At 34.2% G+C, this 12,386-nt stretch overlaps 1 long non-coding RNA gene across 1 annotated transcript; it reads right to left on the bottom strand.

Annotated features, from left to right (window-relative positions):
* Positions 1-7,058: 7,058 nt before the first annotated feature.
* Positions 7,059-10,074, bottom strand: LOC125673253 (uncharacterized). Its single transcript, XR_007369368.2, has 3 exons — positions 9,724-10,074; positions 8,795-8,982; positions 7,059-7,154 (listed from the first exon to the last, which is right to left on the bottom strand). It is a non-coding gene; the product is annotated as an uncharacterized LOC125673253 (long non-coding RNA).
* Between the last annotated feature and the right edge of the window lie 2,312 nt (positions 10,075-12,386).

Raw genomic sequence — 12,386 nt, 5'->3', positions numbered from 1 at the left:
TCCAAATTGCTTTCCTTTTGTCCATTACCAAATCTGTGTTCAGGTAAATAGATAAATTTTATCCCCAACTTTCACCCATATGTTTAAATCAGGTTTGAAATTGCCGAATAAGCAAGGTCTATTTTTAAATTCTAGTATTCGAACTGGTTTGCGGTGTTTGCTTTGGTCAGTTTGGGCGTAGCAGGCACGAGTAACGGACGTCAAAAGTAAATAAAAATTCTTAACATTGTAAGGTATTCAGTTTGTCATATTGCTTCAGACAGGTTCCACTATAGCACTTCTGAGGTAAGCTTATCTACTTCATTATTGATATTAATTTCATTTCAGTTTATTTATAAAACTTCCAAATTTCTTCACTTGCAGTTTATTGTTGACTTTGTTGTGTAAAGTTGGTTTCAAGTTTGCATATTGTTAATTTTGCAAGTACTGTGTATAGTTTTAAGTATAGAGTATGTGTAAAACTCTCAAGAGTACACACGTAAAGTGACGAGTATTGGTAATAATGTGGGAAAAAACCTTGTCAATTATAATACCAGTATGTGTATTGTGTAGTCAGTAAAGTACATGCACAAGTATATGTATATATTGAGTATTGAGTAATAACATATGAAGTAATTAGTAGAGTAAAAGTACATATATGAATATATACAGTGTATCGTAGTTGTAGTACAAAAAAATGTACAGTGTAGTAGTGATGCGTACACATGCGCACTAGATTATGGTACGTGTGCAATGTGAGATAACAATATGTATATTTGAAATGTGCAACTTGATTTTATAGATCCTTTAAATTAGCCACAAATTAAAAGAAATCAAGGAGAAGTAGGAAGTAAGAGTGGGAGCCAGAGGAAACGTATTATAATTCCAAACGGAGCCACCATTCCAACTGGACCCAAAGTGTAGTTATTGAAACAACCGCAGTGCCATTACAGTGACAATCACAAGACTGAGTTTTTAATTATATTTCATTTATTTTTGTAATAATTAGAAACAAAATTGATGTAAAAATAATAAATATGTAAAGTGTACCATTATCTGTTATATTTCCTGACAACAAAACGTGACACCCGCCGTGATCCCTATATCTTGATCAGGTAAACGGAGTTATCGGTAGTCAAAATCAGTGTGCCAAGAACGGCTTAATAATTGGTATGAAACACTTCAGACAGCATTTGACCCAATTATAAGTTGTATTGACGAACTAGATCGTTATATCGACCATAGAATTTGCAAAATACTGCCTTTACACGAGACTGTTGAAACCCTGTACCACCAAGTTGTTTGTCAGTAGGTTGCTTCGATTTAAAAACTGACTGAACGCAGAACAAGCTCTTGTATAGCGAATCAGTTGAGAAATATAAACACAATATGCAGGTGATAATGGAATATTGCTACATAAATGTGTGAAGTTGATGACGAAGAAGCTAAAACCATCCCGTTTGTCATACAGCTGAGTTGTCAGTTTTCCGTTAATGTCTACTTTCAATAAAATATCTAAGTATGAAGCAGAAGTGCACGACTCTGTGGTGTCTTTTATTTCGATCTCACAGGGATATATCGAATCGACATATGAATGAAAGTCATTATTGTTAATAGACAAAACGTCGTCGATATATCTAAATGTCGAATTGAAGGCCACAGCAAGAGAGTTTTTCTTCTCGTGTACAAGTTTTTGAATTAATTCTGCGTCATATGAATATAGAAACAGGCCAGCTAACAAAAGTACACAATTCATGTCCATGGGAATTCCAAAAGACTGTTGGAAAACGTGATCACCAAAGACCACGAATATATTGTCAATGAGGAACTCTAGCATATTTTTTATTTCAACTTCAGAGTACTTGTACGTGGAATCAGAGTGGTATCAATAAACCTACCAGAATGAATACGGGCTAAACCCTTACTAGATTATGATCTTCCTCTAGGGCTACTCGACTAATCATGTCCCTAACGAGTGTACTACGACCAATTTGTAACATTTTGTTTTCAATTTTCTGTTTACAGAGTCAACTCCCTTTTTACTATGACCATCTGACAAAACCAATTGCTTATGTGTAAAACTCATTTATTAGTGTCCGTGATTTTCATGGCGGGTGTGACCGGTCGATAGGGGATGCTTACTCCTTTTAGCCACCTGGTTCCACCTCTGGTGTGTTCAGGGATCCGTGTTTGCCCAACAACCTATTCTGCATTGCTCATACGAGTTATGAGATTGATCCCTTTTCGTTATCTTCACCACGACGTTCGAATGACTTTAAAGTGTGCATTCAGAATTTTTCTTTCTCCTTTATTTCAATATCTGACCAACCTGGGTAATGGTCAATATCCACTAATGTGATGTGCTCTTATCGATGATTATCGCCAATGGAGCGCGAGGTAAATAAATGAACGGGTTTCATTTACCACTTTCAGGACTTATGACAATTGCTTTTTATACGTACACATGTTATTATGACTTTTTATCCCACTTCTGGTATATATAGGGGTCCGAGGTTGCCCAACTCTCTATTTTGTATTGCTTGTTGGAGTTATGAGATTGATCACTGTTCGTTATATTCACCTTTCATTGCCTAGATAATTCTGCTTATTCTCGTACTAATATTTTCTCAATTGATCCAGTAATTACATGAACATGCTCAGAATATGTACAAGGAACGCCTTAATGAATAGTAATATGAATTTTAATCATTTCATTAGCATATAATCGCTATAATTTGTCTGCAGTATTATCTCGGTGGATTTTATGCAGCATCTCTTCACGTCCGCAATGTTGTGGTGTGTGATAAAGGAGATTGATCATTGTGCTAGGCCCGTGGGTTTTGGAACAATCCACACCAGGTTTGTGGTTTGCTTGATCAGGGTCAGAATAGGTCCTCAGTACCCCTTGATTGTCGTGGGAAGCAATTAAATGGGACTTTCCTTCGGATGAGACCGTAAAAACAGAAGCCTAGTATCACAGCTGGTGTTGCACGACCAAGATGCCCAGTACCACAGCAAGATCCCCTCCCTGCTCGAAGACTGTAAGCAACGAACATGGACCTATATTGTGCAGCCCTTCACCAGTAATAATGATGCCTCCATATCAGTGCAAAATTCTTGAGTGGGGCGTTAAACAATATAGAATCATAGAATCGTCAAACAGATAGTTACATTGCTCTTTGCTACCTTTCAAACACACCACAAAGAGTTGGAATTTCCTGGGAGATGCAAAATTCAAGGGACCCTTTTGTCTGCTGGGTAAGCTGATGAGCAAAATCTAATGCATATGCACGTTATATAACGGTGTGGAAGACGGTTGACATCTTATTGTATGGTATCATATAACGGTGTGGAAGACGTTGACATCTTATTGTACGGTGTCATATAACGGCGTGGAAGACGGCTGATATCTTATTGGACGGTGTCATATAACGGTGTGGAATACGGCTGACATCTTATTGTACGGTGTCCGTACTCAGTCCGTTCATTCCTTGCAGCTTGGACACTCTCATTCAACGAAGTGTTCGTATACGTGTTTGTGAAATGTCTATAGATATACAGTTATGAAAATGAAAATAATTCTTAACAAACATCAACGACAAGAGACCCAAAATACAGACAATTGTATCGCTTGGGTTCGAATTTACTATTAAAAAGTAAAGGTAAAGAACTAAAATAATAGAGTATTCAAGTTAGCTGATATAAAAACAATAAACCAAATGATATAAAATTCTACTTAGTATTCTAACATGTTCATACATAATCAATCTACATTACTACCAAAGCGCATCCCGAAATGTTGTATAATTCCCAAGATATGCAGAAATGAATTCGGAAAAATGCCTATTATTTTTTGGTCGACTTTTAGCTGGGCCCTAACCTTAAAGGACTAAATACACCCCTACTAACGTTATTGTTATTCATATTTACACCATGTGGGTTTTTTGAGCCATTAAAAGGTTAGAGGTGAGGTCAAATTCCGCAGTGAAGGAAACCGGAAATAGATCTGCCAAAGCTATAGTCATTTTCTATATAATAAACATGCATCATCAATGCATTGCAATTACGTAGAAAATTCAATTAAGTACTGTCATTACCGGCGATGATTGTAAAATAGTAAAAGGTTCAGGAAGTTAAAGTCATTTAAAGATCTAGATTATATCAATAAAATGCAGTTTAACTGATATTTAATCTTACTGTCGTGTCATGAGGGGTGTGTGTCTTTTTTTCTTATGTCTTGGGGAGGGGGGGGGGGCAACGGTAATAATTCAATTGTTTGTAACATATGCAAATAGAGAAATTGGGGTGACTGTTCTCTTCCATTTTCATCTATAGTGGTAGTTAGGGTAAAGACAGAACTGCAAACATGTATCGATGGAGAAATTGTACATATGTCAACCCCCCCCCCCCCCCCCCCTTTCTCTCCGAATTACGAAATAGAAGGTTAAGAAGAAAAAAGATCTTTGGTAGTAAGTTTTTAACCCCAATCCCCCATCCCGAATTAAGAAATCAAGATTTTTTTTAGAACTTAGGACCCCCCCTCCCTGATTTAGGGTTTTGGAGAATGGGTAAGTCACAGGACGACGGATTTTTTTCTCTGTGTCAAGGATCTTTTAACAAATTAATTATCTTCAGCACTGGTTACAAAAACTATACGTGATTCCTCCACTTACAGTATAATTGCGACTCATATAAACTGCACAAAATAATATATCATATCATATAATAAGTAAATGGTAAACGTCACAGAAAATATGAAATTGAGGTTATTGTTAGATACTATTACTACTCTATGGCATGCCGTTTTTAGATTTATTCCTCTTTAAAGATATCTCATAAATTTCATAAGATATCTTATAACAAAACTTACAAGATATCTTCTAAAGTTTATGAAATATTTTAATTCTATCCTATATAATTGGATATTTGATAAAAGATATATATTTGATATTTTTTTCCTGAACAGTATATGTTATATATTTCATACGATATCTTATAAAACATATATCGAATGTCTTTTAAGATATCTCAAACTTAATAAGATATCTTATATATTTTATAAGATATCTCAAAAACGAATTTTTATAAGATATCTTGTAAACTTTATAATATATCATATCAATTTACTTTTATAAGCAATCTCATAAAACATATCAGATGTCTTGCATGTTTTATAAGATATATTATAAAGTTTACAAGATATTTTAAAAAAGAATTGTTTATGGAATATCATATAAGACATGTAAGATAACTTATAAAGCTTATCAGAAATCTTATAAAACATTTAAGATATCTTATGTTTTATAACATCATATTAAGATAAATTTAAGATATCTTCTATTTTTATAATATATCTCATAGCATAAGATATCATGTTTGATATACAAGATATTTTATAAAGCTTAGGAGATATCTTACATAATTTATAATATATATCTGAGATATTTTATAAACTGTAAATTGTATGAGATATCTTATTAGATTTATTAGATATCTTATCAGAAATATAATATATTTCATAAATCATATATGAAATCCTTACTATCTATTTTGTATTGCTTGTAGGAGTTCTGAGATTGATCACTGTTCGTTATCTTCACCTTGCATATAAATATGGCGTGCCATATACCTCATTTAGGAAGAAGCTAGATTAGCAAGATTCATACAAATTATATGAATATTTTTTATTGTAAACATTTAAGATATAACTCATTGTAATATAAAGCATCTCAATTTTGCATACTCCAAATTTTAACTTTTAGATGACACATTTTACCCCAAAACTGCTTGAAATGTGAAAAATATAATAAAATTAGATCGATATCCATTTTTTTTTTTTGAAAATTTCGTAAACATTAACATTACAGCAATCTTTGTATACAAAACAAATAATAAACTCTAAAATGAGCTACTATGATAATGTGTAACCTTCATGTTTATGTGAAATCTAAACACATTAGATAGTCGAGGTCTCTGCTGGTGGACTGTTAGTCCCCGAGGGTCTCTACAGCCCAGTAGCTAAGTACTTCGTTACTAGCTTGAAAATACGGATGTATATTTAATTGCTGTTACAAAATTTAGAAATTCATTCCAAAATTAAGGATTATCTCCCTCATGCATAGCTCTTATCCTTGGACGAATTTGGCTCCACTTTTTTGGCACGCTGTTTTTGGTTATATTTAGCTCTAAAACTTCATAGTTATTTCAGATTTCAAAGATTCCGGTTGAGCATCACTGAAGAGACATTATTTGTCGAAATGCGCATCTGGTGCATCAAAATTGGTACCGTATAAGTTTTACATTATGACCCCTGGGTCGAGGCCTCTGCTGGTGGACTGTTAGTCCCCTAGGGTATCTACAGCCCAGTAGCTAAGTACTTCGTTACTAGCTTGAAAATACGGATGTATATTTAATTGCTGTTACAAAATTTAGAAATTCATTTCAAAATTAAGGATTATCTCCCTCATGCATAGCTCTTATCCTTGGACGAATTTGGCTCCACTTTTTTGGCACGCTGTTTTTGGTTATATTTAGCTCTAAAACTTCATAGTTATTTCGGATTTCAAAGATTTCGGTTGAGCATCACTGAAGAGACATTATTTGTTGAAATGCGCATCTGGTGCATCAAAATTGGTACCATATAAGTTTTACATACTAACGAAATTCATCAACAAATGTGAATCATTACCACGGCTGTGCTCTGCAATGCATGCAAGCAGGCAGTTATACGTTGTACAGTATTAAAGTTGGTTAAGAAGTACTATGTACAAGTCTACTGGAATATACATAGTTTTCTTATCTATATGTATTGATCAGAAAGTGAGACAATATTACACCACTGTATCTGCATAAAAGTTTTTTTAGTCTTAAATATTAAAGAAATCAAACCTTTAGAGTGGCAACTCTCTAAAATATGTCTATATACATATATACATTAAATCAGATGCTGAAATTTTCTAAAATTTAATTCAATATCAGTATACATACATACATTTTAAAGTTATAACAATATCTTAAAAAATCTTTGAAGTTATATCCATAACTTTAGTCTATGACATGCAATTAAGAGTATCCCAGACACCATATTACAGGATTTGAAGGTAGATCCTAATGTAAACTGATGAATTCATTTAGCAATGTGCACTGCGCACCAGCTATTTCCTCAAAATGAATCTCTGAAAAAAAAATTCGCAATGATCAATATAAGTTATCTAAATTTATTTTCCGGTATGAAATATGAATACTAAATGATTGTTTTTTACGTCCGTCGAGAATTTTTCACTCATTATAATTGAGACTTCACCAGCTGTAGGCGAGGTACCACAAATTTAGCTCTATGATTAATGCTCAGGGCCGGAGCAGTGAGGGTTCTTTATAGTACCAACTTAAAGGACTTTGCATGATATGATATATGTAAATCAACACAACATGATGAACTAATTTGGACCCGTCCTAAAGTCAAAACCCTTGGGTTGTGAACTTCACAATTTTGATGCATCCTTTTCTGCTTTTCCTTATTTTGCACGGACTTTTTTTACTGTATCAGCAAACTTAAAGAAGTCTTTCAAATGTAAGGACAATAATCACCTTGGAATTAAAGTCTCTATCCCTGGAATCATGAAATTAATTCCATTTTTGGTAAAGGCTTGCCTTAATTAATCCTTCTAAATATCTATTCAGTTTTGATTTAGTATCAATACCATTTAAGACAAGAGGCCCATGAGCAATGTTTGCTCACATGAGTTACCTTGGCCCATATTTAAAGATTGTTCTTGTAAATTTGCATATAAAGCTTTGATCCCTAATGTAGCCCCAACCTACCCTTGTAACCATGATTATTACAAAATTGAATCTGCACTATGTCAGGAAGCTTTCATGTAAATGTAGATATCGTTGTCCCAATGGTTCTTGAAAAAAAAAGATTTCCCCTTTATATTTGTATGTTAAACTTTGATCCCCTATTGTGTCCCCATCCTTCCCCTGGGGGAGGGGGCATAATTTTAACAAACTTAAATCTGCACTATGTCAGCAAGCTTTCACATAAATGTAAGCCCCTTTCTGGTCCAATGATTCTTTAGAAAATTTTAAAAGATTTTCCCTACATATTTGTATGTGAAATTTTAATCCCACCCCGGGGACCATGGTTTGAACAAACTTGAATCTGCACTGTCAGGAAGCGTTCATATAAGTATACACTTTTCTGGTCCAGTGGATCTTGAGAAGGATATTTTAGAATATTTTCCCAATATATTTGGATGAAAAACTTTGATCTCCAGTTGTGGCCCCATCCTACCTCCGGGACCATGATTTTAACAAACTTGAATCTGCACTATGTCAGGAAGCTTTCTGGTAAATTAGTGGTTCTTGAGAAGAAGATTTTTAAAGATTTTCCCTTTACATTGCACACTTGCATGTAAAACTTTGATCCCCTATTGTGGCCCCATCCTCTCCCTAGGGGTCATGATTTTAACTACGTCATGAAGCTTGCAAGTAAATTTCAGCTCTTCTAGCCCTGTGGTTCTGGAGAAGATTTTTAAATGACCCCACCCTATTTTTGTGATTATCTCCCCTGTGAAGGGTGGCAAGTTAGGCTGAAATAAACACTATGGTTTTGGAGAAGAAGTCGACAATGTTGAACAGATGGACTGATGACATCAAAAAGTGATCAGAATTGCTCTTTCAAGCTTTCTGCTCATGTGAGCTAGAATCGAATTGTTCTATCCTATGTGATTTATTTCTGTCTACACTGACGTGTTTCATACTGATTGTTAAGCCGTTCTCGGCACACTGATTTGACTGCGGATAATCCATTTACCTGATCAGGATATGGGGCTCACGGCGGGTGTGACCGGTCAACAGGGGATGCTTACTCCTCCTAGGCACCTGATCCCACCTCTGGTGTGTCCAGGGGTCCGTGTTTGCCCAACTATCTATTTTGTATTGTTTGTAGGAGTTATGAGATTGATCACTGCTCGTTATCTTCACCTTGCATATACATTATGCCTATTTTACCAGAAAGAAAAATCTTAATTATAACTTTACATATATATTTTATGATTTTTTTCAAAATGATATTTGATATGTTAATTAACATTTTATAGAAGGGAAACAAAAATACCACAATCACAATTTGAAACTAAAGATTGTTTTTAGGAAATACAAATGTCTCCATGAGCTCACCAAATTGGACGTTTTCTGAATGAAACTGCCCCTTATTGTGGGTATGGAGGAGAAAGCATGAGCAGGATCATATAAGCATTATGAACTCCGCTAAGCCATATAGAAGTGTTCATAAACTATTTCATACCCTCTACAATTCAGATTTTAGGAAAACAATTGGATCCTCATATCCCTACAATATGCCTATCTGCAAATGGCATTGAAGCATTGTGAAAACTTTTAAGTCTATCTGATATCTGATAATCCATATCTGAGGAGAAGCATTCACAAGCTATTTAAACATCTTTCACCCCTTTTAGATCCACTATAACTTTTGGGGAAATACTTGGATTGTCCCGTCCCAACAATATGCACATCTACATAATGCAATGAAACATTGTACAAAGTTTCAAGTCTATCCGATAAGCCATATAGAAGGAGAAGCGTTCACAATAGAATTTGTGACAGACAGACAGAAAGTACAAAAACAATATATATCCCCCGAAAGAAGGGAGACATAATAAACTAACTGTAACATCATGCTTCAAAATACTTACAATTTATACTGAGACACTGAATACTTACAATTTACACAAAGACACCGCACTGTACTATTTATTGGGCAGCAATTAGAACATATGGCTTCTTAAAGGAAAAAACAATCATGCAGTTATTCAGTATGTAACAAAAAAAATTTAATATTATGAAGTTTTATGATTTGTCAATAATTAAGATTCAGTATTCCATGAAACAGTGTGTGTCATCTGCAAATGTACTATACTCAACCAAGACAGAAAGACAGGCAGCGTGATAGCATAGGCAATAATGTATCTCTTCGTGAACATATTTCTAAGATCTGCTACATGTACAATTATTAGCTTTATTCTTATAATCTTAAATTTTTTGACTTGTACTTGATGAAAGTTTTTAGGTAGAAAATTGTGTTTGTGCCTTTGTATGCATGTACATAATTTGTTAATGTAGTTGTACTCCTAAGTAGATTTTACATAATAAAACACTGAACACATACATGTACATATACTTCATAACTTCCGTTACATATACATATACAACCATAAAGTGATGTTTGAATACTATTTTAAAAAATTAAGAAACATAATTATCTGCATACAGTGTATAGCTTGGCTAAAACTTTAAGGACAGATAAAATGATCTTGTGCTCTTGTTTTGTAGGTGGCAGAATAATCTACTGTAAAATCTTGAAAACATAATCATTACATTCAATTATAGGAAGATGTGATACCTTGACAAATATAGGATTCCTTTGAGGACCTCAATATACCTTTGTTCAAAGGGTGGTGAATCGCTCAAATCCCCCCCCCCCCCAAAGTACACTGAAAATAGACACATGCAGACATATGTATTATTATTTGAAATTTAGGCTGACAATATAACTTATGCTGGTTTTCTTCAAACATTTAAGTCAAAATGATGGCAAGTTGGTTAAGGATCAAAAGAATTCCGCTTCTCTACGATACACTTCCATGTATTGAGGTGTACCAAAGACGAGTTGAACATACCAGTCTAATTTTAATTCAGATTGGGATATATAATTCGTATCTTATTTCGTTAACTGTAAACAAAGTTTTAACATTCTGATCACAATCTCCATTTAAACAAATCAATTATTATGTCTTATTGAACATGAGGAGCTCATTTTCACTTAATTCTGTCAATGCAACTTTTAGATTTAGTTTGATTAAAATTACTTATTATAGATGAATTGTTCGATCGAATCACAGTGTCACAATTTGAGTTTGTTTTATTATGCTTGTTATGGCGTTCCATAGTTTCTTCTCACCATATAGTCGTTACGGATAGCTGGTCACGGCTGTCAGACCGGTTTGTAAATGCTTACATGTTGGTTCTGACCAGGCTGTGGAAGTGGGAATGTGTGTCCGCCCAATGTGTGAAAATGATAGATCTGTGTGGTCGAGAGTTTTACCTGTGTGGTTTACTGAGCCTGCATTGTATGTACATTTAGTACGGGTGTTCGAATGATGTTCCAATGTGGAAAGTGAGAACACAATTTTGAGCATTTCGACAGCGGTGAGTGTGAACTGTTTATTTTTGTTTACGTTAGGAAATTTTGTTACTCTATTTAAATTTATGTAACCAGTTTATATACCCGGCATATGCTAGTTTTCAGTATATAATGTATATGTAAAAACCCCGACGGTTACTGTGTAATTATATGTGACCAGCTGTGTGTGTTATTGTATGGTTCGAGCAGGTGTTCGCAACACATATATTATGGCGTTCTGAGATATTCGAACAGCGTTGGAGAACGACCTATGGAAACACAGGAAATACGTTTACGGCTACAGAAACGTTGAGCGAGTGATGGACAAAGTGTCACCACGTGTTTGAAGACAGCTAACGACTGTTGTGTAAAGTGTGGTAACTCTTTAGTCAACGTATTTTATTTCGCCATCCCAGGTAACCTATTTCGATTTCAAGAGACAAGTCTGTTGGTTTTCTTACATAAGGCAACATAACTTAACAATTAGTTTTAGTCGGGTACACGTGTAATCGTCTGTAAATTCATATTTTTGTTTTGTTATATTTTGTTTTGTTTTTGTTTGTATGAGTGTTGTTGTGTGCGTACGTGTGTATGAGTGTAGATGTTACTTGCTATATTAGTGAGCACGATAATAAACTTATTTGCACATACTCTTGATCTTTCTTCAAAGAATGGTTTGCAGCGAGGGATTATTTCCATGCCATTATCACAAATTGTGACACACAGATGTCAAGTCCCCCAAACAATGTTTCTTCAACGTCAAATCTCTTCAACAATATATGTTTATTTAAATAACAAGGGGTAGCTTGTTTAATGTAGGGTCAGAAACACAACCATTTTTATTTGAGGCCTTAATTATGCTTTTCAATTTTTAAAACTCCATCAACATGCAATATATTTGATCATTTACAATTGTATTTAATTCACAATTCTTTTTACAAGGCTATTCAGTTAGATATAGCACATACTAATTAAAACATGTAAAATAATTAACATTGCACAGTCAGCTTTTCATTAAAAAGAGCTGATAATTACAACATTCTTTACTTTAGGTTAAATAATACCCAGTGCACACTATGATCCTAATTTGGCTAACATTGAAAAAAAAAATACATGCATGATCAAGCAAAATAATTTCTTCTCCTAAATTTCTAGAACAGTTTCTGGCTCAAAGCTCAATTTTGATTCCTGAGACTTAACTGTT

This window comes from Ostrea edulis, chromosome 3 (genome assembly GCF_947568905.1).
Source record: "Ostrea edulis chromosome 3, xbOstEdul1.1, whole genome shotgun sequence".
Taxonomy (NCBI): Eukaryota; Metazoa; Mollusca; class Bivalvia; order Ostreida; family Ostreidae; genus Ostrea; species Ostrea edulis.
The sequence above is the reverse complement of the archived record's forward strand: the minus strand, read 5'-3'. Positions and strand labels throughout refer to the sequence as shown.